The sequence below is a fragment of the Dipodomys spectabilis genome, unplaced genomic scaffold (genome assembly GCF_019054845.1).
Source record: "Dipodomys spectabilis isolate Male_0828 unplaced genomic scaffold, ASM1905484v1 ptg000669l, whole genome shotgun sequence".
Taxonomy (NCBI): Eukaryota; Metazoa; Chordata; class Mammalia; order Rodentia; family Heteromyidae; genus Dipodomys; species Dipodomys spectabilis.
The window spans coordinates 4,165,582-4,192,848 of record NW_024871346.1 but is presented as its reverse complement, the minus strand read 5'-3'; the positions used below and the strand labels follow the sequence as shown (position 1 = coordinate 4,192,848).

At 47.1% G+C, this 27,267-nt stretch overlaps 1 protein-coding gene across 2 annotated transcripts in view; it reads right to left on the bottom strand.

Annotated features, from left to right (window-relative positions):
* Positions 1-27,267, bottom strand: part of Clic5 (chloride intracellular channel 5) — a 102,200-nt gene that overhangs the window by 37,210 nt on the left and 37,723 nt on the right. The window lies entirely within an intron of this gene.

The window sequence follows — 27,267 nt, the reverse complement described above, 5'->3', positions numbered from 1 at the left end:
TCCGGTAGTGTCTCACATATTTTAGCCTGTGGCTGGAACAAAAAATACCCTTGTAAGTGGCTGAGTGTCATGTGTCACGGGCACACACCACCATACCTGAAGTGTCACGGGCACACACCACCATACCTGAGTGTCACGGGCACACACCACCATACCTGGCTGGTTAGGAAGGGTCTCACTAACATTTTTTTGTTTTAGTTGGGCTTGCTGTGGACTGTGATCTTCCCGATCTCCACCTCCTTAAGAAGCTGAGACTGCAGGTATAAGCAATTATGTCCAGCCTCAAAGCTTCCCCTTCTGCAGGACTTCTCTAAGTAATTAGGAATGCTTGCCTTTGGCTGTACCTAGACAAAATACATCCCTCTGTAGTTTTCCCTCGTCTTCCCCTTGTTCCATGAGGATCTCATGGGTCCAGATAACTCACACTTTGATCCCGTTTCCCTGAATCTAGGCTCATCAGCAGAGCCCAGATACTTAGTTCTGGTTAGTACTTGGACTTCAGAGTCCATAAACTGCAAATTGGCTAAATTATCCTTTATTAATTAGTATTTGCTTTATTGTGCTGATACAGGTGACACACAGAGGGATTACAATTGAATGAGTCGGGTAATATACTCACTAAATTATCCTTTTATTCAGCAAACATAATTTGGCTATTGATTTTGTGTAAGGCACTGGAGAGAATTGCACCAGAGGTTTAAGTTTGCATTTCTTCAAGGAGCTGGTGCCTGGCCTTGTGTGAGGTGTGTAGGGGTGTGCGAGGGGGGGGGGGTTACCACAAGAACACAGCAAGCAATTCCTCACAGCATGAGTGCCACTCCTCCTCCTCATCGCCTTTCCAAATAGTTGGTTTTTTTTTTTTTAACATGTGAAAGACAAGTCTGTCTCCTGCGCCCCTCTGAGTGGACTGTAGAAAGAAATCATTCCAAAGCAAACACAAACTCAAACAGAAAAAAAATGGGAAACAATGGTCTCTGTATAATTTATTCCCCTTGAGTGGTTTCTTGGCCCCTGACACTTAGAGGACAGAAGGCCCACAGGCCCTAGCCTCTGCTTGGTATTAGCTCCTGTGGAAACTCTGGCCTCTACTGGAGGCTGAGGTATAGGAGTCCAGGCAGGGGAGGCTCAGGTAGCAAGAATCTCCCCTTGCAATACCCAGGAACAAGGATCGTTGTTCTTTGTTTTTTTGGGGGTTTTGTGTGTGGTTTTTTCGTTTTGTTTTGTTTTTGAGGAAACAACAAATGATTCTCCCTCAAGGTCTGTTTGTCTGTGGCGTTTGTGATTCCTTCTGTCATACATTAGTGAAGTCCTGCGCCTCTCCCACTTTCCCCACCTTGCAAATTGCTCCCAGCAGAGGCAAGGGTGTATGGCTGGTAAGTGGAGCCTTTCACAGTGTTGCTCACAGGTCATTACTATGAAATTATAGTTGTTTCACTGCTCTCTGAGTGATTTGAGAACTCCGCTCCCCGTCAGGCCTCAGCTCTCCCTGTGTACCGGAGACAGCTCCACGGCTGAGTGGCCAAGGCAGTGGCGCTTCACTCACCGCAATCGCCACCCTGCCCAGAGGGCCATGCATCCACTGAGCCAGGGAGTGGCCCAAGCTGTCACGCTGGCCCACGCGTGAGGGCTCCCCAAAACAGCATCGGTATGGGAGCCTTGGTCCTTTACAACGTGCTGATCAAACAACAAAGTTCACCCAGGGCCAATGGTAAAGTGACCAATAGAGAATGCCCAAAAAGGGACACAAAACCAAAAAGCCACATGCACAGACTGTTAACCTGTTCACACTCTGGTAGTGGTGGTGGCAGCGCAGGGGACAATGAATTGAAGGAGGTACTTAGTAAATCGTTAAGATCCTTAGCCGGGTAAGAACTTCCTATAATAACAGTAGTAATAGTAATAGCTTGTGTTTGTATTGTAAAGCATTGTCTTAAGTTAGTTTCATACATTACTAACTCATTTACCCCACCTCCACCCCTGTTAGGTCAGTGAGTGGAATCCTTTACAGATGTGGAAACTGAGGCACAGAGAAGAAGTAAGAACTGGCCCAAGAAACTAGGATGGAGCTCAGGTGGTCCCGTTCATATCTGGCCCTCTTAATTGTTCTTCCTGGAATCTGCTCTGAGGTAAGATTCTCCCCGGATCGCATTGCTGGTACAGCAAGATGGTGTGGCCTTGAACTGCATGCAGACATTCTCTCTCCCGTCCATGGGAGTGCTGTCTTCCATAGCCCCCTACATTCTCACATGTCTTACAAATGTCATCATAAACTCAGCTGCTAGGCCTGACAAGCAAACTTGCCCAAGGCCCTTTATAAAGTGGAATGGGGATTCTGCTGTGTTTCACTGCTCTGAAGGCCATGTTTTCTTCCTGTGTCTTCCTTGGCATTTGTGGCCCTGCTGAACCATTTGTTAAACTCATAGGTTGAGTGTAACTCAGGATACCTGAGCAGCCAGGTGCTACTGGCTCATGCCTATCATCCCGGCTACTCAGGAGGTGGAGATCTGAGGATCACGGTTTGAAGCCAGCTCAAGTAAGAAAGTCAATGAGACTCTTATCTGCAAGTAAACACTTCAAAAAGCCAGAAGTGGAGCTGTGTCTCAAGTGGTAGAGCACAAAGAGCTAGCCTAGAGCACAAAGAGGCTCAGGAATACTGCCCAGACCCTGAGTTCAAGCTCCAGAACTGGCCAAACAAAACAAAACAAAATGCCACAATAGAACCAGGTAGGTGTCTGCCTGAATAATGTGTGTGCCCAGATGATCTTTCATCCAATGAGCACTTGAAGGTAGGGGGATGGAGAGAGGCACCAAGGCTCAGACTAAGGCTGTGGTGTTGCCCGAAATCCATATCTACCTGGAATTGATGAATGGGCCTTATTTGGTAAAAGATGACATCTTCGTAGATATAATCATGCTTCTGATCAAGTCATAGTGGATTAGGGTCAACTCCTAAGTGGCAGCATCCTTGGAAGAGGCAAATTGAGGCACAGGATACAGGGAATCATGTCAGGAGAAGATGGTGGCAGAGAGCCACCAGGGGGTGTCAAGGGCAGGGGCAGCCACCGTGCTGCCAGAGAGATACATGAGTAGAAAGTGGCAACACCTTGATTTTGAACTCGTAGCTTCCAGAACCGTGAGAGAACAATAAACCATCACTGTTGCATGCCACTCAGTGTACTATAATGTGTTACAAGGACACTAGAAAGCTACTACATGCAGGGAAACAGCACAAGGATAGAGACAGGGAGCTAGCAGCCCCCGTTCCAGGTGTGGGATCCTGTGTTGCCATGAGCTTGGTGCGGATGCACGCAATCGTCCACCATAGCCCCAGAGTACTTCCTGTCCCTTTGATGTATATATGCAAGATATTATAAAAAATACTCTATCACATATAATTTCACATAGGATAATATGAAAAGCAGCAGATTGTACAATCGTATGCTATAGATTACATACTGGACCATTCATATTATTTGCTGCTCTATGTTGCTTTCTTTTTGAATAGTGAACTTGCCTCTGCCCCAAACATAGACAATGCTTTATCAATGTATGCTGCCTTCATCAGTAACAAACACAGATGTCTGACACCTCTTCCATCCTCCTCAGTGCCTGTTTGAATGGATGTGTGTGTGTGAAAGGGAGGGCAAGGTTTCTCTCTTTTTATAGCATGGGGGTCTCAAGAGCTAGCCATTGTATGAAACACATGAAAGGGAAAGAATTTTTTATAACAATAATTTTCAGAGCTGGCTCCCTTTCTAATTCATGTAACTCAGGCAGTATTCCTTCTGTGACTCGATTTTTTTTTTTCACTATCGTATGGTGTAGATGTAACCAATAATTTTATTAAGAAGCCTTTTATTAGCAGAGATGAGCCTTGGAGGTTGCAGGCCCAAGGCCACCAAACCCTTCTCTGCTGTGCAATGCCTGCTGTGAGGACAGCAGGGGTGGTCCCCTCTGTACCACTGTGTGTCCAGCCCCCTCTGCAGGGCTGCTTACCAAGCCCACGCTTCCACCAGCTGAAGAACTGTCCTTCCCACCTCAGCCCTTCATTCCTCATGGCTTTCCCTATTCTTCCATGTCCAGCTATGTGAATAAGTCTAGGAGTCTCTTGTAAACTTGCTAATCCTGCTTCTATTCAACAACGTCTGCCATTATTCTTGGTCAGTCTTTTTCCGAGCTAAGTAATGCTACGTCTCCCTTTGCTGTCCATCCAGCCTGGAGCTCTGGACTTGGACTTCCCTCTTTGTCTTCAGCTTGGCCCTCGGCTGCCTCCCTTGACACCAGCCAGCTGTGCAGCACATTCACTCTTCTCCAAGTGGCTACAGCACCATTTCTAGTCCCACTGGCTCTCTAGAACCTTAACACACCCCAGCAGGGGATAGCTGGTATTACTCTTCGTGTTGAAATTGGGGTGGCTTTTGTGGCAACCAACCACCCCCAAAATCAGTGGCTTTAAACAATTCGTTTTTTTGTTTTGTTTTTTTTAATTTATATGGACATTTATGTTGTCCATGTACTTGCAGTTTGGCTATTTTGGGAAGAAATGTCTACTTTTCCTTCCTAGGTATCTTCTTAGACAATTCAAAAGTGAGGATGATAGGTAGGCTTGGTGGTGCACACCTGTAATCACGTCACTCAAGAGGGTGAAGCAAGAGCATGGAGATTTCTGAGGCTAGCTTGGTTGTTCATGTACATACTCAAACCGTATTTTTTTCCTCTTCAAATTGGGACCAAAACATGCATACAGTATTCCCTGTTTGCTTTGTAAAATTATAGTTGCTGTCATTATGACAGGAAGGAAAATGTTTTAAAGAGCTCATTAAACATCCCCATTTGTAAAATGCTGTGCCTTAGGGAAGAGTCAGTACATCTCTCTGCAATGGGACAAATGTGCAGCAACGCCATGCTGGAAGAAGATATTCAGCTGAGAAATCAAACCCATAGCTATTGGGAGGAACAGAGAGGCTTACCGTGCAGGGAGGCTGGAGAAAACAACTCCTATCTGCTGAGCTGTGGGGAACAACCTGTAGGAGGTACATCTCTGTTCTCTACAAGGCTATGAGTTTCTGAGTATAGAAACTTTTCCAACCAAACCTTTTTTTTTTCCCTAAAGAATCCAAGAGTCAAAGAGGAAGAGGAAGAGATATGGATGAATAGGGGTCAGGTTGGGACACATTCTTTGTAGTTTGCAGTGAGATCCAATGGAAATCTGTATAGTCTCAATATCCGGGAATTTTTGTCACAGCCCTCATGCTATTCATTAGATCTGATGGCGGCTTTCAGATGCTTGGGTGGGGAAAGCTGAAAGCTGGAATGGTTCCATTTCAGAAATGTACCAAAGCACAGGAAGCCAGCGGAAGATACAGATCTGCAGCCTTCAGTAAAGAGGCCTCCTTCCACATGGCTCTAATCTGAAGAGGCCTCACTAAGCGTCTTGTGGTGAATCCCAGTCAAAAATGGAGGAAATACGTCTACCACTTCGTCAGGCACTGTCGAAAGTCTGGCTCAGCCTCTCATTTGTTTCTCCAAGGTTTTATAGAAATTAGTTCCAGCTTTCTTATCACGAGTCCATTTCCTTTGCAAGGATCAGTCTGTGATCCACACTCTTCCTGTACAACAAGGATATCTTGGGGCACTGACCATTTCCCCTATGATGTCTGGTGCTTGGGATGCTGGGATAGGCGAAGGCTGCCTGTAACTCCCCTTTCCCTTCTCTCCCTAATGTTCAGTTTGGATATAGAACCCTAATAGGAGAAGGTGGTCTGGAAAGATTCAAGAGAGACCACAACATCTGTCAATCTATTTCAACCCCAAACTCGTAAATGTAACAGATTCAAAGCTTGCATCACTGAGATCAAACCTGAGTCACGAGCTTTACTAAGGGTTCATTAAGTCCAAGGCTTTCTGGAAAATTCTGTAGCAAATTACTATTTGAAGATATGCCCACCAAGCATTGTTTACAGAACTTGAAGATCCCATTTGCATGCTCCCTTTAAAATCCAGAACCCAGACCCTACTCTTAAGTACTGTGATTTCATTAATCTAGCAGAGGGCTCAGAGATCCTAATTCTTCCTCTCAACGTTCCAGTCTAGCTAGCATGCCAGCTTCTGACCTAGTGGTATGTATGTACAGTAGAATAATCCAAGAGCTTGTTGGGGAAAAAATATGAGAACAAATACACCCAGATAAGCTCCCTGGGTCCATAGGAGGGGCACAGAATCAGAATGATAGCCCAGATCGTACACAGAACTTAGACTCTGTTTCTACTCTTTTGATTCTTGTCTCCTTATCTAAATCCTTCAGGTCCCACCCCACTCTTACCTCCCACTCCACTTCTACGCTGTTCTAAGTGTACTCCTTTAAAAGCATGGAACGAAAGGCACAATTTGTAGTCATTTTGGTGAACAGGAGCAAATCTGAACAGGGATGTCTGCAGACAGCACAGCAGACACAACTGCTGAGCTCTCTTTCGAGCTGTGCCTCCACAGCCAGCTCTTCAGCCCTCTGGATAGGTCCTCTAGGAGGATTATAGAAAGTACTGCAACAAGGCCTGGAATTCCAGCCACAGTGCCCAAGCCCTCACATGGTTAGTGGCTGTACACGCCACACGAGCTCCACCCCCTTTCTTCTCTCCAACCACTTTCTTCTAGCCAGCAATGGCTAGATAGTGTACTTGTGCTAACATGCCTGGTCCCCACAAAGCCCTGCTTGATGACCTCCTGGCTTCCTGGAGACCTCGGGGACTTAAGCTTCACACTCAGCCTGAACGTGGTCACCAGACCATTGGCAGGGTGGACCCCCACAGCCTGGTGACAGCTTCACCAAGAACCTGCTTGGTACCAAAGCCTGGGAGTGGAGTAATGACAGAGATACGAGCCCTTCCCTTGAGAAACTGGAGCACCATGGAAGCAGCGGAAAAGACGGGGGCCTGTCACGAGTAATGTGTGCTGTATGCTGTTGGTGGGGAATGGTGGACTGGAAACATGAAGCCACCCAGGCATCGGAGCAGGTTCATCAGCAGCACCATGCTTGGTATCAGCCTTGAAGGGTGAAAGAATTCACTCAAGTAATGTTAAATATAAAGACCACAAGGCAGAAGAGTGTCTAAGGCTGCCAGGTGTGTAGGGTTTGATCTTCATGTGTGAATGAGGGAACTCTTTTAGTTCCTTTTCTTCCTCTGGCTCATGCCTGTAATCCTAGCTACTCAGGAGGCTGAGATCTGAGGATCGTGACTCAAAGCCAAATCTGAGCAAGAAAGTCCATGAGACTCTTATCTCCTATTAACCACCAAAAAGCAGGAAGTAGAGCCGTGGCTCAAGGAATAGAGCACCAGCCTTGAGCAAAAAAAACAAAAACAAAAATTGTTTAAGGACAGTGCCCAGACTTTGGAGTTTAAGCCCCAGGACTGGCACCAAACAAACAAACAAACAAACAAATAAAGCTGAGGATATGAGAAGGAAAAGATGTGGTTATTAATTCTATGGTAAAAATTCTAACGAAAGTTGATTCTGCTTTAATGAGCAGGATTCACTCTGGGTAAAGACAAGAAGCCACGGCCATGCGGTAGCTCTGAAGATACCCCCTCTCCCTCCCATTGGAAGTATGGGAGAAAAGCAGGACAGCCAAGGTGCCCCTCCTCAGCCTCTTCCCCACAGTGGGGATGGGGGAATGAAGGGAAGAACAGACATTAAAGGTGCATAATGAGAGGGAGGAGGGAAGAGAGCTCACTTCATCCGCTGTCTGCTCTCCGGTCCATCCTCCTTCTTCCCCTAAAGACTCCTAACCAGCTTGCTAAAGGCTTGGACCCTCTACCATGCAACAGAGCAAGGCACCTTCCAAAGGCCCAGCGAGCCCCTCTCACGCTTCTCGGGCGCTGACTGTGAAGATTGAAATCCTTACCCCCTGCTCTAGCCAGAAGCTAAAAAATAAAAATAATAAAAAGTAAAATAACAAGAAAACCCAAAAACCTCACAGTGACAGACATGGAAATGGGGCCAAGTTTTAAGTCAAGGAGACTCCATTTCATTTGCTCCTGCCTTGGAAACAGTCCATCTGAATTTATTCAAGCCCAGACAGAGCCGCAGTCGACAAGGGTCAGGTCTTTTATAAGTCTCCAGGCCCACATGCCGGCAAAGGCAGGAAGTGTTCTATTTATTAGACTCCCATAAAGAGAAATAAATCTGCTCCTGCCATTAATGGCACACAACAAGCATCACCCAGGAAGCTTCCAGCTAAAAGGGCGGGGGGGGGGGGGGGTCGGTGTTTTTCTTTAGAAGGGAATTTTCTAAGTCTCACCACCCTTGTTTGTGTGTTTGTTTGTTTTCCCAAGTCCTCCTGCAGTGATGAGAACCAGAGCTCCTGCCTGCTCTTTGTCTGACCTGTGGACATGAGAGGTCTTTCTTCCAGGCTGGTCCTGGTTGCTTGACATAATAACTGTGCCACAGAGCGAGTCTGTGCCTCAGCCTGGCCTTCCAAATCCTCCCCTCTTCCCCCCAAAAGACACAGCTAGATAGAGATGAGCTCTACACTGTCCAGTTCTCTCTACACTCAGTTTTTCTGCAGCTTCCTAGTCATGCATCAAGACGTTAGAAGTGACCCTGGCTCTGTGAAGTGCTCTAATATGTCAAGTCTCCACTTCACGTCTAGGAGCAATCACTGAAAGTGGCGATTGTACAGATGTGAAACTGACCCCATGAGCTGGCTGCCAAAGTCGCAAGGTGTGGGAGCCGTTCTACCCCACTACTGCTTCCTTCCTGTAAGTCTCAGAATCTGGCCTGATTCTTCCAAGGTTCACAAGTACCATACAATCTGGTGTCAGTGTTCACAGCCGAATACCATCAGCCCCAGCGTGAAACCTTCACTTTAGACTCTTGAGATGTCTAAATCTCACACAGATTAAACCATGGAAGCCTCTACAGCACAAGTTTTGTTACGTTTGTTAAGTTTTGTGAAGTATTGCTAGACATCAAAGTAGATCCCTGTGGCTTTATTTCACTGACAGGCACCAGATAGAGTACTTGTTCCTGTTTGTTAAAAACTATACCAGGATGAGCTGGGTGCTGGTGGCTCACGCCTGTCATCCTAGCTACTCAGGAGGCTGAGATCTAAAGACTGTGGTTCAAAGCCAGGCTGGGCAGGAAAGTCTGTGAGACTCTTATCTCCAATTAACCACTCAAAAACCAGAAGTGGTTTGTGGCTCAAAGTGGTAGAGTAAAAAAGCTTGAGCAAAAAAGTTCAGGGACAACGCCAGGGACCCTGAGTTCAAGCTCCACAACGGACAAAAACAAAAACGAAAAACCATACCATGACCATCTGCTCTTCCCTCCAAACCAATCAAACCATTTTCACTGCTGTAAGCCAACATGAACCAAAGCCATAGTACCTTCTCTTCACTTGCAAGAAATATCAAAGGAAGGAAGTCTCCTATTGTTGGGCTATGTTTAGAACAGATGATGCTAAGAGCTGACCTTCAACATTTAATAGCATCCAGATCCTATCTGATGCTTAGGATCTTTGGGGAGCACAGTGGCAGAGATCTTTCCCCTTGTGCCTCATCTCCCAATTACTGGAGGACAGGGCTGGAGGCAGTAGAAATTCTGTAGGAAATTCAGGTCTCGTGGGAATCAATGGGAAAGGTGTCAGCGTCATTTGGTGACTGCAAGCTTTATTTATAACGCTGACCTCCAGTGGAATCCTGCAGACATCTCAACATAGAGAAAGGAGGTCTGAAAATGAACTAGAGGGAAAAATGGACTAAAATGGAAAGCGTGATTTCCGCCTGTGTTATCTCAGTTATAGCTTTAATCACACTTTTCTTTCAACTAAGTTGTAAAACAGATTTGGTCTGATCTTTCTCTTCCCAATTTGCATACATCAGGGCCAGACACATCTAATCTTGTTGTTCAAAAGGGTGGCCTACTGCAAAGACCACATGGGGGCTGAAGAGAAACAAGGTCTTAGAAACACATGGAATGCCATGGAGCGTGTGATCTTCAAGTGATCCACTTTACCCTCTGTCCTTTAGTTATGTACCAAGCATCGAGCAAGACATTTCCTCTGTCTATCCTTGCACTTGGAATTTTTTTTTAAGATGACTTGATGATCAGTTGTGGTAGTACACATCTGTAGTCCCAGCTAAGTGGGATTTTTTTGCTCTGGACCCACAATGCAAGATCCTATCCGCAAAGTGACTAAGGCAACAAAAGAGGTGGGGTGTGGTTAAAGTAGTTGAGCGCCTGCCTAGCAAACGTCCCAGAGTTCAAACCCCAGTATCATAATGATGATGATGACGATGAAGCTTGACTTGGACTCAAAGTTCTCTCTTTCATTCACAGTGGTGAATAATCATAGCTGTTTGAACAGCTCCACAAGCTGTCTGTGAGGGTCCAAGAAGACAAGGCACATGCAAACGTTCTGAAAGCAGAAGAGTCATGTCTGCACCCGTACACACCATCCTTGTTGTCAGTGGGTAGAAACTGTGGCTAGGTTACAATGTCCTGCTACTGGCGGCCCCTTAGAAAAGGGTGCATTTCTTCACTCCTCAACCAGGACCCATGGAGAGCTTTCCATGGACTCCCCAGAACTCCCAGTGGTGGATTTCCAGACAGGAAGGCATGCTAGGCTGTCTCCAACTTGCTCTTGCAAGGATCATTCTAGAAGCTTCCTAGACATATGGCTTCTCAAGCCCACCCCCACGTTTGCTCATCGGAGCCTGCATTCCTAACAAGAAGACGGAGTTTCGAATCTTTGGAAGACCAAGATGTCCTGCGGTGCCTACGCCAAGACCTTCACACCTAGAATATCCGAGCCAGGGAGAGCCAGTTTTGCTTTCTCATCGAAGAAGCATCTCTTCTCATATCTGGTTTTCTCATAACTTTTGTTCAGGGGAGAAAAATTAACATCTCTACTCCTGTACATAGCAATCTGGCTCTCCTGGGTTCTTAAAAAAAATATCCAGTGAATCACAGCCACATTTCCCTCCGCTGCGTGGAAAGGGGAAGGAGCTGCTGGCCACGACAATGGCGCCAGGAGCTGAAAGTGAACCCTGGAGCTGCTGAAACCGGAGCTCCGGTTCAATTATTTATTGAAATTCCATGACTTGGCCTGCCCCATAGGAGCCAGGGACACCTAAAGTCACTGAGCATGTGTGCCCCAAGCCAGCTGCGCCCCACACCCTCTGAAGCCACCTGCCTCTTCACCTGCAGGGTCAGCCAAGGGTTCAAGCTTTGCCCAGCGGGTGAAGTGGAGGAAAGCCGGCACGCGCCCCTTGCGGGTGAGGCTCTCTGGAGCCACCACACTGAGAGCTCCCAGCACCCATCAATGCACAGGGCTTGGGGGACCCTGCCTGCTAGCCAAGGGCAGAGCAAGCCTGGGTATTGAAGAAAACCAAGAAAGCAGATCATTCCTTCATCATCATCATCATCATCATCATCATCATCATTATTGTATTATTATTACTGTTTAAAGCTTCTGCCTCAGTTTCTACTCATATGATGGAGAGAAAGGTGTTTTTGTTGCTAACCAACACACACAGAAACACATACATATATATAACAAATTAAACCCTGTAAACTGGAAGCCAGTGGCTCATGCCTGAAATCCTAGCTACTCAGGAGGCTGAGGATCAAGACCTGAGGATTGCACTTCAAAGCCAGCCCAGGCAGGAAAGTTTGTGTGACTCTTATTGCCAATTAAGCACCTGAAAAATAAATAAGTAAATAAAAGCTGGAAGTGGAGCTGTGTGTGGCTCAGTGGTAGGGCACTAGCCTTGACCATAAAAGTTCGGGGCCTAGGACTGGCACAAAAACAAAACAAAACAAACAAAAACCCTGTAGACAAAAATAACTTTTTAAAACCATTGATATTGGCTTCTCAAAAGCAAAATCTTATCAACAGTCTGCCTACCAATTATAGAATGGCTGACTACAGTATGACAGAGGCGTGTAATGGGATAAATTGCAGCTCTTTGAAAGAATCAACTGCATTCCTATGTATTATTTTGGGGGAAGCATCATAGTTGAAGAAAATGGCAAGTCACAGAGTACCATGGACGGTGTGGTTCTTTTGCACTTGTGAGCAAGGCCCCTGATTGTGGTCATGAGTGTGCGTGTGAGGAACTGAGCGTAGAGGATTCCTGGGGCCATGCTACCCCACAGCCACACTACAGCATTCCTGTGGGAGACCCTTTGGGGGTGCTATCCAGTAAGTGAATACTCCTACTTTCCAAGAAGGATTTCAGAGGATACTGAAACATCGATGCGTAACATTTAATAAATTTGTCATGCAATGTTTATGAATGAACGGGATTCATTTACTTCGGAGCAGATGGGAAATCTCCACCCTTCCTCGGCATTTTTGGTTCATTGCATGATCATTTTACTTCCCCTGAGTTGGAATCGAATAATCCTCAGTTTTAATAATCAATCGACACTCTGCTCCTGTGGGTGAGATAAAGACCTGAGTTTTCCTAACAGTGGCTCAGCTATGTCTTCCTAACCTAACTAGTACAGACAGAAGGCAGACAGGAAAACAACGGTTGTCAATATTCCTGTTTCCTAAGAGCAACAGTTCTGAAAAGCATCTCCCAAATGACATGTTTTTAAATGTAATTGTATTGTTATTATGAAGGTGTTGTACAGAGAGGGGTTACCATTTCAGAAGTCAGACAACGAGTACATTTCTTTTTTTTTTTTTTTTGGCCAATATTACCCTTTCCTTCACGTCCCCACCTCATCCCTCCCCATCTACCTCCTGTCCCTGGCCAGAGTTTTTTTTTAACATGTGTCCATCACTAGATGTGATCGTCATCCAAACTTTTTTTTTAACTGAATATTGATTTCACTGTGGAGAGTTCAGCTCCACAGAGGAAACTGGACATGGTGGCGCCTGCTTGTAATCCCAGCGATGACAAGAAGCCTAGAGTAGCTGATCACGGCTCGGGCTGTGTGCCCAGATGGGTGAGATCGTATTCCAAAAATAACCAGCAAATGCAGCATGGCTGGAGGCATGGCTCAAGGGGTAGAGTGCCGGCCTGTTAAGCACAAACCCTAGTACTGAGAGTCCCTTCTCCTCCCCGCAAAAATGTGTAACCAACAAATCTTCCTTTGTTTTCCCTCACCATCTTAGAAGTTCAGAACTTTTTTAGTTTACTTTTTTGGCAGTACTGGGATTTGAACTCCAGGTCGACAAGATGACTAGCCAGACATTCTACCCCTTGAGCCACTCTCTAGCATTTCAGCTTGTCTTTCTTTCTTTTTTAAAAAAAATAGGGTCTTAATTTTTGCCCAGTGATTCTCCCATTCAAGTTTCCCTCAGCATGGGGAAGACAGGTATGTACCGCCTGGAGTTTTTTATTGTTGGAGATGGAGTCTTGCAGAAACCTTTTGTCCAGGTAGGCCTCTAACCATAATTCTCTCAATCCTGGCCTCCACAGAATCACTTTGTGAAGAACCACCTCATGGGCTGTTCACCTCATGTCCTTAATATCCTTACTGCCAGTTTCTGTTTTACTTCTTATTTTATTTTGCATGGGTTCACTTATTACACAAATAAAACTTTATTATCCTACATAACTCTCTCTGAAGTTTCTAGTACTCTGGACTTCTTAGGAACTTAAGAAGGAGGTATACACTATAAACAAATTAAGTAATTAGCTTCTAAGTACTTGAAAGAGTAATGGGTCCCCAGGACTTTTGATGCATGTACAAAAGGGTGAAGTTTAAGCAATGAGAAAATCTGATCAAATGTCACCATGAGGAAGGTCACAGTATACTTAGTCTTCCTTTCCTGAAAGCAGTTGGTGTTGAGTGAGGCCATCCGGGGCCTCCTGCTTCTGGGTTCTGGACATCCAGCCTAGGTGGGCTGGTAATCATACACTTTCACACTGCTGTTCAACCTGCTGGGCACCAGCCAAGGAGACCCCTGCTCAGTGTTAGCAAGAGCCCATGGAGAGAATGAGGGAAGGGGCGACGTAGTCCAAAAAGAAAGGTACGCTTTATCTGACTTGGGTAACTGTAACTCCTCTGTACATCACCTTCATGGTAACAGTTTAATAAAAATTTAAAGAAAGAGAGTCTACGTCGGTTGAAATACAGGAAGGTGTGCAGAAGATGGGGCATGGGAGGGAGCCTGGCTTTAGAAGATGGTGGAAGCAATGATGGCGATCGGTGAAAAGACAGACTGGATGGTCAACCACATGGGAGCTGCCATTCTCGTCCTGGCTCCTTCCTATCAGATCGGGTAACCCGAGGCTGGTCCTTCTCTCTCTCTTGCTTGCTTCTCTCTTAGACTCCTCAGGAATGGAGTAGTTCATCTCTACGCATTTCTCACCCATTCCTATGGGTAAATTCTGCCACCCATGAGACGTGTCATGCGTGGCTTTAAGTCATGAGTTTGTTTTGGATCGCAGGGCTGCACAGATGAGTGGTTTCAATGAGGGATAGTTTAGAAGTCAATGATTAGCTTTTAGTACTGACTGACACTTTTATCTCCTGTCTGGGAACTGATCTAAATAGCACATGGTTGGAACTTGTAAGCACACTGGGGAGTAATGATAAATCCAGAAATGGAATAAGCCTGGGGAGACGGTGAGAAATGGCTCCATCGTAAGGTGAACTACCGAGGCTGTAGCCCAGTTTTTGTGAACTACCCATGAAAAACTGAGCAGCATCTGGGAAATGGAGGAAACTGGAAGGCCAAGGAAACAGAGAAACCACATGCCTTATGGAAGATATTCAAGGAGAGTCTATAAACTTCAACAACTCTGTGAAATTCTCAGATTGCTGTTGAGGGATCTTTTCACAGCCTGATCCTAGCAGATAGAAAATTCATGCAGTTGATGGGAAGGTAGACTGTGGGAGGATGGCAGAGCAAGGCTGTATTAAGGCTCTTGCTACGAAATCATAAAAATGTATATATCCCAGGATGGGGTATGTGCGCAGGCACACGCACGGAGCCTGCCAAGTGCCATCAGAAGGGTCATGTCCCCAAAGAGGGCTCCAAGATCTAAATTCAGGCAAGAGAAGGTAAAGACGAACACGCAAGAGAGAAGCATGGTGCGGGGGGGGGGGGGCGGGGGGAGAGCGCGGGAAGGAGGGGAGCTATCTTCTCTGTTCCATGGGATTTTCCCATGGGCAGTGAAGTTGGGAAAGGTGAGAGACAGAACTGATCACAAAACGATTCATCCTACCTGGCAGACCTTCTAGACGCTTCATTTTGCATATTAGAATCATCAGGCCAGAAACTAAAAAAAAGGTGCTACATGATTCGTACCAAAGAGCAAGAAATGGGTTAGCCAACGTTCTGGCTAAGATCTTGGCTTTCTGTGATGTCGGGTGCCACGTCTCCTGTGTCAGCAGTTGCAGCCACGAAGTGACCCAACCCGCTGTGTTCTCGATCTTCATTCCTGCCATTCCCTTCACACTCTCCTCCTCCTGCTCTGGGCCCTGCGCTGCTGAAGGTGAGGAAATCATTCCTCAACTTCCCCTGCCCTGCCGCAGCAGAGGACCAGTGAGAAGCCCCAGAGGATGATGGGAGTCCCAAGGAATGTCAAGTCGGATCTGTATTGTCCTGGCTCCCTAGCCCTCTCGGGTCCCTCTGGGCTGGCCGCATCCTTTGACCACAGGCTACCCTCGCTGACGTGACTCCGGGTTGAGCTCCAGGATGACATCAGCCTGAATCATTTTCCATGGACGACGCGTGTGAATCCTCTCTCGAACGTCAGGGTGGCTCTCCCTGAAACCAGAGATGTGATAGGCTGCCGTGACAGCCGTGGGAGATGCTGAGAATAACCACATGAGCGATACTGCGGACCTCTCCCAAGCATGTGATTCTGCTAAGTCAGCAGGCAACCTGCGAAGCTCTGGGGAACATTTGATTCCCAAAGACACCGCTTCTCACCGGCAGACACTTTCCCAATAACTTCCCGAAACCCTTGCCCCTTTTCCAGACCTCAACATTCGGCACCGTCTTCTACTGGCCGATGAAGTTCCATCCATGCCTCTCGGTATGTGGGTTCAAGCTTTGATCTCGTCTGTGAAATTACAGTCTCTGATATCGACAGGATTGTGCATTACCCACTCCTGTCTTCTCCATGGTACCTTTTTACACAGGTGACACTGGGGAAATGTCTATTTGTTTACTGGCTAGTCAACAGGATTTGCCTGAGAGTGATCTATAAAATGTCATAATCACAACATGACATCTCAAAGGGATACCCTAGTCTGTGAACACAGCCATAATGAAATAGCTTGGTTGGGTGTCAACAAAGCATTGTTTCTCATGTTTCTAGAAACTGAAATCCAAGATTAAGGGGGAGGTGAATATGGTCACTGCGGCTGGCTTTCTGTCTGTTTTCCAAAGGAGCACTTTCTGATTGTATCCTCACATGATAAAATGAGAGAGAAACAGAGTCAGAGAAACAGAAAGAGAAAAACAGTGAAGGGGTAGCCTGGCACTGGAGACTCACACCTGTAATCCTGGCTAGCCAGGAGGCTGAGCTCTGAGGATTGAGGCTCAAAGCCAGCCCTGGCAGGAAAGTCTGAGAGATTCTTAACTCTAATTAACCACCAGAAAATTGGAAGTAGCACTGTGGCTCAAAGTGGTAGAGTGTTAGCCTTGAACTCAGGGACAGCACCCAGGCCCTGAGTTCAGGGCTGCGTCAATGACTGACCAAACAAAAAAAAAAAGCAATAGAGGTGGTATTTCCTCTTCTTTATCCAGTAACGTTACTAAATTAGGGACTTACCTTTATGGCCTCATTTAAGCTTCATTATTTTCTAGAAGCACTATCTCTGAATATAATCACATTGAGCATTAGGGTTTCCATGTATGAATTGGTGGAGAAAAAAGAGGGCCTCTGATTCAACCTGCATCATTCCATCCCTGGCCCTCCAAATTCATGTCCTCACATGAAAAATGTATTCATTCCATCACAGTAGAACCAAAGACTCTTAACTCATCGCAGTTATCAACTCTGAAGTCAGAAGCCCTGGTCCTCCGATAAATACCACCCACATCAGGAGATACTGAGCCCCGAGGTGCACTTGCTTCCCCCTGTGCCAACAACCCGCCCCAGCCGTGAGCTGCGTAAATCAGACAAGCTACCTCAGTACAGTGATGGCGAGCACGGGGGGTCAGAGCAGCAGAAAAGGAAAAAAGAGACAAGGTCAAGGTGCAACGTTGCAGGGCAAAATTCCACTAGATCTTAAGATGTGAGAACTATCTTTTTGGCTCAATGCTCATCTTCTGTACCCACTAGGGTGGGTACCCACCTGGGATTCCTCTCCCCAGGCTCTGCGGGGGCCAGGATCCTGCCCTGTGGGCTGAGAAGGACCCTTTCCCAGTGTTGGACAGGTCACACTAAGGGCCTTAAATCCTTGATACCAAGAGCCTTTCCCAGCTTGTCCCACAGGAAGTGCCTCCAGCATCTACCAAAGCCAGGGCCTAAAAATGTCCTCATGTTTAGCCACCATCAGCTCCCAGTGCAGAAGGGATTCTGCTGGCCAGCACCACCAGGGCTGCTTTGACATTCTGGTGAGATCATTAAGGAAAATCCCCCGGAACAAGATGTAGCTGGATGGATGCCGTGCTCGATACTCCTCACTCTTCTGTGCCTGATTTCGCTGTTAGATCAAATCTCATCTCAGGCTCTGTCTTCCCCACAGCACTCACTATGTCCACACATCAAGACTGGGCGGCGCATGTTGGTCTGAATGGGAATGCACGGCTATCTTCTCTTGCTCTCTATAAGGATTCTCTGCACCGGTGCTGGTTTGCAAATGGGATGCTGAGATTCAAAATTTTTAAAAATAAAATAAAAGGCGGAAGCTAGGCATCCCAGTGACGCGACCAACATTTCCCAGTGAACAGAGGTGCAAAGCGAGTTGCACCTGTTCTTTGGTCTAAGAAGCAGTGACGAACAGTCCCAGCTACGGGCTGTAGCCCGGGGAACTTCACCCACAGGAAGCTGACGTTGAACTCGGGGGCCTGCTCTTGGGTGATTCTGAGCACCAGGCTGGGATGCAGCCACGAGCTTTCTCCTGTAATTTCTCCAGCCACATACCTGCCTGCCTTTGTTCATGAGAGAGGAATCAGAGCAGGAAGTTGGGAGTCAGCCCCAGTTCCTTCATCAGTGCACAACCTTGGGTAAGTGTCAGAACTTCTTCCAGAACCGCTCATGGGTGAAGAAGGAGAATGGGAACAGAGTTAAATAATACAATGAGTCTAACAGGATGTGTGTTTTGACACACTGAAGGTGTGATTAAGCTCAGACATAGCCAGGGAGCGCCACCTCTGCTACCATAGAGGGAAATGCCAGTGTTCTGCTAGGACTTTTTAAAGTGGTTTCCACTCATGTTTAAGTCACTAGTTTCCATCCCAGCCCCAGATCAGCAAGTTAAAGAAGCAGTCCATAGGTCTATCTGCTTAAGGCCAGCAAAAGAACTCTATATTTGGACTTGCCTTTCTTTCTTTATTCCCTTTAAAAACACTATTTGAGGTTTGGTTGTAGCCAACAGAATGCCACAAAGCCAAGTGCTCTGCAGTTCTGATGGAGGCCCATTCTTCTGTGTCTGACACGTGGTAGCTGCTTGGCACAGTCATACTGCTTCACCAACTAGATCCATCAAAGCTTGAAGTAGAGCTGTGGCTCAAGTGGTAGAGCTCTAGCCTTGAGCAAAGTAGCTCAGGGACAACACCTATGCTGTGAGTTCAAGCCTCAGGACCGGCACCAAAAAAAAAAGAAAAGAAAAAGGAACTAAAAATGCCAAAATGTCTCAATGCTGGTGGCTCACGCTTGTAATCCTAGGTACTCAAGAGGCTAAGATTTGAGGATCACAGTTCGAAGCCAGCCCAGGCAATAAAGTACTCAGAAAAAGCTGGAAGTGGTGCTGTGGCTCCAGTGGGAGAGTGCTAGCCTTGAGCAAAAGAAGCTCGGGGACAGTGTCCTGAGTTCACACCCTGGGACCAGCACACACACACACACACACACAGGCACACACACACTGCCCAAATGTAGCCAGCAAAGCCTATTCTTCACCCACAGACCCCTCATAGGTGCACTGGCCTTTGGCTCACTCCTCCAGAGAGAAGACAGGTGAGGAACACTTATAAGACAAACCACTTAGCTGCTAATGTCTCTGCTTCGTCCTTAAGCAATGGGGATATGAATAACAGCAGTTAATATACACTGTTGTGAGAGCTCAATTATAAATGCATGTCATGCGCTCTACATATTTGTTAAGTGTGAACCATTATTATTTGCACTACTTTTCCTTGAAGGAGGCTCTCAGGAATTATTATGACTTGATTTCGCTCAAGGGTGAAAAGGGTTTACTAGAAAGAGAACAGAGGAGGAGTAGAAAGAACTCACAGAGGTATTTATTTTACTTCTGCCTCCTAGAGGCCAGTGAAGGCCAAATGCTCTGTGCACCCATTTTGTTGTCAATTATCCCAATAGGACATTACTCAGCTTTCAAATACATATATATATATATATATATATATATATATATATATATATATATATATATATGACTTCAAAGACAACATTATGTATAATTTGTTGCCAACTACAGAACTCATTGTAGCTAAAGGAATTAGAAAAGATGAGGGCCTAGAAAGCCTTGAAGACGCTGGTGCTGGATATCAATGAAGTATGACCAATAAATGACAAGTCAGTTGAATATGGGCCCAAAATACGAACTCATGTATAATTGGCCAAAATGCTTCTTATGATAAATTGTTGACCTAAGAAAGAAACCAACTTCCTACCAAATCAAGGTGTCTGAGACCTAAAAATTAACTCCTAGAATATGAAGAAACTGTGTGTATATGCGTGCACGTGTGCGTGTACACACACACACATAGACACACAATGAAACTGGCTTGTGTGAAAGTCAACCAAAGTAAGTCAACAGAAACACACAGAGAACAAGTGGATTCCAAGAACTTATCCCATTTGAATGGAGGCCAGGATCTAGCAGACCCAGGAATGCGGCTCCAGTCTGCTTCATAGCTGAAAAATTCCCCAGAGAAGCCAAGTGGCTGGTCAAGGGCACAGGGAGGAGGTCAGGGCAGGAGCGTGACAGCGGAAGACACTGCCCTTCATTCTCCTGAACTCCAGCTGTTGGAGCATTGTTGAAGGCCTTGGGATCCACTCGCCTGCCTGGGGGCTCACTTCTCCTCTAGTGAGCAAGAGTGCTCTGGACATGAGGGGATTTTTGTCCTTTTTTATTTTGTCTGTTGTGGGGCTTGAACTCTGGGCCTGATCGCTGTCCCTGAACTCTTCAGCTCAAGGCCGGCGCTCTAGCACTAGAACCACAGCACCATGTCTGGTTTTCTGGTGGTTTATTGGAGACAAGAGTCTCACAGACTTTACTGGCCGGGCTGGCTTTGAACCACAGTCCTCAGATCTCAGCCTCCTGAGTAGTTAGGATTACAAGCGTGAGCCACCGGCACCCTGCTTCTTTTCCTTGAGTTGTGTTACTCCCAGAAGACCTGTTGTACCTCTGCATTGCGTGTCCCAAACTCACAGATGTCAGGGCACTACCCAGAGCAGTGGTGTGCGCCAGCAGCACGTGGCTTGGCAGAAGTCAGGCCCAGCCGTCCCTGCCAAGGGGAGTATTTGACAGAGCAAAGCCCCACGTGCAGGGGACATGGGAAGAAGGGGTGCTGGTAGGTAGAGGTGGGGAGCATGTTCAGGCCACATGCAGTTCTTCCACAGGTGGACAGTCTTGGTGGTAGACTTGCCAGCAAAGCCTTGACCTCTGTCACGATTTCATCAGCTCCAGGAAAGGGTTGTTAACAATTTAGACTCACATAGGAACACTCTTGAAAGTACCCAGAAAGTGTTGTCTTACAACCCAAGCCCGAGGTGGCCAGATCGCAGTGCTTCTGTGGAGTGGGCCATTGTAGGCGAATGTGGCCTCATCCCTGGAAGCAACTTCTGCTTCCCCCATTGCTGAAGAGTCCGTAGCTCTGAGGCCCAGTCCACATGCAGGTGAAGTCTCATCACAACACAGCTGTCTACTCATCAGCATTTTACCAGAGGCCACTTCCATGCTATGGTGTGGGGTTGGTGATCTTCCACAGAGCCGGCCTACCCGGCAAAGCCTCATATATCGAGCATGTGGCCATTATAGAGAACTGCTTCCTATCTAGGCTATGAAGAGATAAGTCCGTTATAAACTGCTTGAGAGAAGCATCCTTCTGGAACCTCCCTCCCTGAAGGGCCTGTGTGGAGGTCCCAACACACAAGAGTCAAACAGTCAACCTTTACCTCTGAAAGGGACTTCAGAGATCAATTTGTCTGATTCCTTTATTTCAGAAATGAACAGCCATGCCAGTAGTCACGCCTGTCATCCTAGCTACTCAGGAGGCTGAGATCTGAGGATCACCATTCAAAGCCAACCTGGGCAAGAAAGGCCATGGTACTCTTATCTGCAATAAACCACTCAGAAAACAGAAGTGGCACTGTGGCTCACGTGGTAGAGTGCTCACCTTGAGCTGAAGAGCTGAAGGACAGCACCCAGGCTCAGAGTTCAAGCCCCACAACTGACAAAAACAAAAAACAAAAAAACAGAAATGAAGAAACCCAAGCTACCAACTGGAAACAACAGAGTAACAGAAAGCAGAGCCCAGAATGAAGTTACCTGAACTTCACTGTCATGTTTTACTTTCTACTCAACCATTGGTGCATCTGGACTAACTATGACCAAGATACTCATGCATTTGATGGCTCAGCCAGGGCTGTGTGCCAACACCAGGTGGAGACGTGGATGTGAGCATTTTGGTCTTGGACTTTAAATCACAGAAGTGTATACACACACACATACACATATATATATATGTATATGCACATACACACATATACACATATGCATGTACATATGTATAAATATACATATATATTTTATACATGTGTGGCTATATATATAATATATATATAGAATACATTATATGTGTGGATATATACACACACACATATAGGAATAGGAATGAAATAAACACATATACATAGAGCACACGTGTGTAATAACTATGGTATTGGCATGCCCATTCCTCCATTGGACCTAGCTGGTCTAAACATCTTAGTAACCATCTTCACGCATTTGGCTCAAGTCCACCTGAAGGGAAATCCTACCAAGTATGGGGAGTAGGGCAGTGACACAAACATCCTGTCTCCCGGCCTCTTCCTCCAGATCCTTTGGAGCTCTCCTTCCCCATGCCCCAAGCCTTCATTAACCAGGAGCCTCCCCTCCTTCCCTCTCCTCACCCTTCACCAACCAAGAGCCCTTTATCTCCCATTCTGGAATGGAAGGTGCCTTGCTCACCCTGTTGCAGTGATTCTTGGCACAGAGATGGGAATAGTTCTGAGGAGTTGCCTCCTATCCTCCTCCAGATGGGAGACAGGCCCAAAGGGTTGGTCCCTGGTTTTCTCTACTGCTTCCCTTACTCTCCCAGGGAGGTGGTATCAAGAGGAGCTCCTGGGGTCTTGAGAGGGGTAGAATTGGGGGTTCTCCCCTGGCAACAGGTCTGTGGAAGGAGAAGGACAAGAGGACAATCGCTTCTTCCCCCTCTCAGCCTGAGCACTGCGGAAACTCAACTCCGTCCTGACCTGTACTGTGGAGCTCTGTTTAGTGCTTCCCTGATACCAGGTCTCTTACTGAGAGCTTCCTTCACTTTCCCTGAGCTCACAGTCCCTCCACTGTCCAGTAGTGACCCTGTGCGGCCACTGCCAGGCTGCCGGCTCTGCCAGGGTTCCTGTGTCTACGCTGTGTATATCTGTGTTCTCCAACCCAGGCCCTGACTCCTGGCAGCCACCACCGAGCATTGCAAGCACCTGGACAGTACCCGCATTATTTTTTATTATTCACGCCCATAAAACAAGTTTGCAACCAGACCTGGCTTTGGATCCAATTCTATCTCTTTCCATGGGACCCTGGGCAAAAGACCTAATCTTTCATGAAGAGCCCAGATCACTCAACCATGAAAGTCTCAATGGATCTGCCCTGCGGCATTGTGGGATGAGGGATAAGGATTAAGACAGTGCCTCATACAATGTCTACTGCATAGTACATGCTCACATGTAACATCTTCCCCAGTCTTACCACCTGTAACCGCTCTGTGTGTCACAGAAGAGTTTGAAAGGCCTGACGTTACTAAATATGGTGGTTCACACCTGTAATCCCTGATTGGGAAGCATCACAAGTTCCAAGCCAGCTTGAGGGCCACAGCAAGACCTTCCCCAAAGAAGGAGGAGGAGGAAGAGGAAGAAGAGGAAGAGGAGGTGGTGGTGGTGGTGGTGGAGGAGGAGGAGGAGGAGGAGGAGGAGGAGGAGGAAGGAGAGGAAGAGGAGGAGGGGACCAGCCATGTTGGTTTATGCCTGTAATCCCAGCTACTAGGGAGGTAGAGACTTTGGGAGGCACACAGTCAGGAGAATGAAGACTGGGTTTTCTAGGCCATCATTACTTTCACTTCCCCATCTCTCCTGCCCACTTCTGCCTACCCCTTCCATTTCCTGTATAACTTGGGGATGGAAATAAGCAGCTTTGTGATAAAGGATAGTCCGGGATGGTTTGTATAATTCCACAGGTCACAGCACAGAATGATTATCAGGGCAGGGGCTAGTCTTTAAGGTAATTGAATTCTCACATACTGGGGTAATTGAATTCTCACATACGTGAGAGCAGAAGGCCCACCTACCAAATGTCAATCACTCACTGACTGCTGGGGGGCTTTGCCTTCCCAGCAGTGGATTCACTTGTCTAGGATAAGGATGTCCTCTGACAGTGGATAAACAGAGCATCTCTACCTGGCCTGAGCACCACACCCACCTGAGATTTCTGTCACATCAGGAATGTTCAGGAACTCCCTCCCTGAGGACTCTAATTTGTTCTTGTGGGCTGGGATCTAGAAACTTCCCTGGCTGGTTCTGAGGGCTATGAAGAGCTGGAGAAATTTTTTCTCTAAGCTTGTACAGAAGAATTCCATATGCTTTCCTGGCCAGTTAGCTTGTGTGTGGTAAGAGTTCAAAGCTCTTCCTCGCAGAGACTCAAAAATACTTCGGAAACTCACCAAAACTCATAGCTCCATCATCAACCATGTTCAGGGAACGTAGGGAGAGGCATGTTTCCCGCATCCGCAGCGGCAGCTGAACTCATGGTAGGAGGTGGAGGCTCCATTAGACATGAGAGACGGGGGTGAGGGAAGCTGAATGTAGTATATCATCCTTGCGGATCCCTTCGGAGGTGAGGTACCAGAGGAGACAGAGAAATAACTGCAGTAAAGACTGGCTGGTTGTGTTCCAAACCTGCTTCTTCTTTCTCCTGGGAACACAGCTGGACGACACTTTCCGGCCTTGCTTGCACATTAGGATTGAGTTTTGGACTACAGAAAGTGGGTGGAAGTGATGTGGCTACTTCCTGCAGTGGGCCTTCCAAAGCTCTCAGATGATCATCCAACTGTGATCCTCCCAGGGCGAAGGAAGAGCCCAACAGCCTTGCTGGGAGCCTTGGGGAATAGCAGAGCCATGGGGTAGAAGGAACTCAAATAATGGCGACCACTTTCCAGATGTTACATTGAACCAGCGGATAGGCCATGTCCCAGCACTGGTCCTGAACTGAACAACACAGTACCTTACATCGGAAGACTAAAAACTCTAGTTTACACAAGGCACTCTTGTTTCTTCTCTTATTTGACTCTTACAAGACTCCTACTTTTACCTGGATGAAGTGTAAGAATGTTCCTCACATGACTTCAATCACAGAGAGTCCTGTGGGCATGCCTTACCCAGAACCCTCAGTCTCCCCCAAGAAAAATCACAGACATTTGTAACAAAGGGCCAGGCCCCCTTGGTTGCCTTGCTTTCTAAAGCAAATCTCAAAGACATTACAGGTCCTCCATTTCATGCTATAACCACAAGATCCTATAGAACCCAAATGTGAAAAGAAATTCAAGGCAGGTGAGATTGTTCCTCCACTTCCTCTTCCCCTTCCCCTTCCCCTCTCCTGCTGTTTTTATTGGGCCTTTGTCCACCACCAGAGCTAGGAAGCAGGGATGTCCATCTAGGGGAGAAGAGCCTTGGGCTGAATCAAGAACTAGCTGTCTGTTACCATGACAACCTCCCAAATCAGGATCCTAAGAGACATTAACTGGGACAAGGTTTTCACTTCTTCTGCATGGTAGGTAATGGGCTCCCAGTTGGATTCTGTTTGCTGAACATCTTCCTTCCCCTCCTTCACCTTTTGTGCTATTTCTATAGTTGGGTACTTGTTTCTCCTTGTCTTTGCACAGATTAATAAGCAAAAAACATCACCCTAAAGCCCATGGAAGTCAACACAAGGTGTAAGGTACTGGCAACATTAAACTTCCAGCACATTCCAGGCCGGGGACTGCCCAGGATGCTGCTGATCTCCATGTCTCTTGGCCCTGATCCATGTCACGGGTTTCTTCTAAGGAGTTCACGTACTTCATGGTGTGTTCACTTCACTTCCACAGCACCTTCTGCCTCTTACCCCATTGTGAGAGGTCCTAGCTGCTGCTAGGACCTCTGTAGTCTTGTCCTGATAGGCCTCTGCCTCAAGCTTCTCCTCACCGTCACACGGGTGGGGAAGCCGGTGGCCATGCCAGCAATGGCAGGAAGAGCCACACATCTTCCTTCTAAGCCTACACCAGGAACTCCAGAGTGTTAGACTGCACACGTACCTGATCCAAGAGCATCACACCAGAGGAACCCTAGAGATTAATGTTTCCCCCCAGCTTGGAAATGCTGTAATTTTACGATTGCGGAGATAGCGTTTTACAGATCAAGTGGCTTCACTTTATTTATAGTGAGCCGCACAGCGCGTATGTGAAGAGCAGGCCCTCAGATTCGGGTCTTCTCACCCTGAGCGCTTCACCTTCCCATGACCTCTGGCCACCCAGCTCAGCTACCTCGGTGCACACATGGGCCGGGTCCATCACTCACTGTGAGGAGACATTTCCGGTGAGTCCCGAGTATTTACAAAAGTACACGGAACAAAAGTCCTTCCTGTTGTTGATTCCTCCCCACCCCTGGGACCCGGGCCAATAGTTCCTATGCATTTACCATTTACTCCGGCTGACCTCGCACTACCCACAGCCCCGAACATTCTCTCTGGGCCGTGGTAACTGGACCTGCCGGGCTTGCCTAATTCTAGATACGTCTAAGAATCCTGATCATTCTTTGGGGTGCAACTCCAGTCCTACTACCCACCCCCAAACTTACGCCTGGAGACCAGAGTTGCATCATATCTGCCCCTTTATCTACATCTCTCCTCTTGTGGGGGACCACTCATGTCTGTCACCCCTCCCCCAACTGCTGAGACGGCGTTCCCTTCTTGAATTTCGTCCACCTCCTCTCAGCTTTAGCCAGGGCTCAAAGCGGGTGCGTCATAAATATTTTCACTAATTGGCCAAATGCTTGTCTACTCCCTTGACTCCCTAAGTTCTTTATCTTACTAATACCTCCCCCCCCTTTTTTCCAGCTTTTAAAATGACTTGTCACTCCTATATTATAAAAGAAAATATTGCAAGAGAACAAATTAGAGATGGGGGGGTCACAGCATTTCTTCCACCCTTTCCTGGTTCATTTGAGGTGGGGGGGGGCTCATGCTCACCAGTGTCTCTGCCTCAGCCTCCCCCGTTCTGGGATTCCGTCTTGTTCTTACGGTCAGTCCTCACTGCCTCGTTCACTCCCTCATACCCAGGGTTTGGGCCTCTGGTTCTCAGTCTTGGCCTGGGGAGCTTTCTAAGTGTGCCTGGGCTCCACCCCAGCCTCCTAAGTGTCCATCTCTGGACATAGAGCCATCAAGAAAGCCTGCATTTCTGTGTTGCTGGGGCTGAGTCCTGCTGCTCTTACCATTGCTTCCCACTAGGGAGCTGGTCAGCCCAGTCTGGAGGAGCTTCCCACGCCAGCAGAGCTAGAGGCCACTTCTAGAAGACAGTGACTCCCTCTCCTTCCGTGGGAAGGATTCCTTTCCATGCTGACAGCATCTTATCTGTACTTGACAGAATTTCACATGTCAGAACATTCCTTGAAGGAAAAGAACACATTTCCAAAGTGAGCTGTCACACTGGGGGGTTGGCAGGAAAACTCCCCTGCTAGTTGTGGCAGACCCTCCAGGCCAAGAGAGTCCTTTGACAGACTCGGATCTCCCAGAAGTCTTTGAGTGGCATGTGTATTTTCTCTGAGCACTCCCATGGCTATGGTGAGCTGGTGGCTTCCTGGTGAGGAGATGGGAAAATCT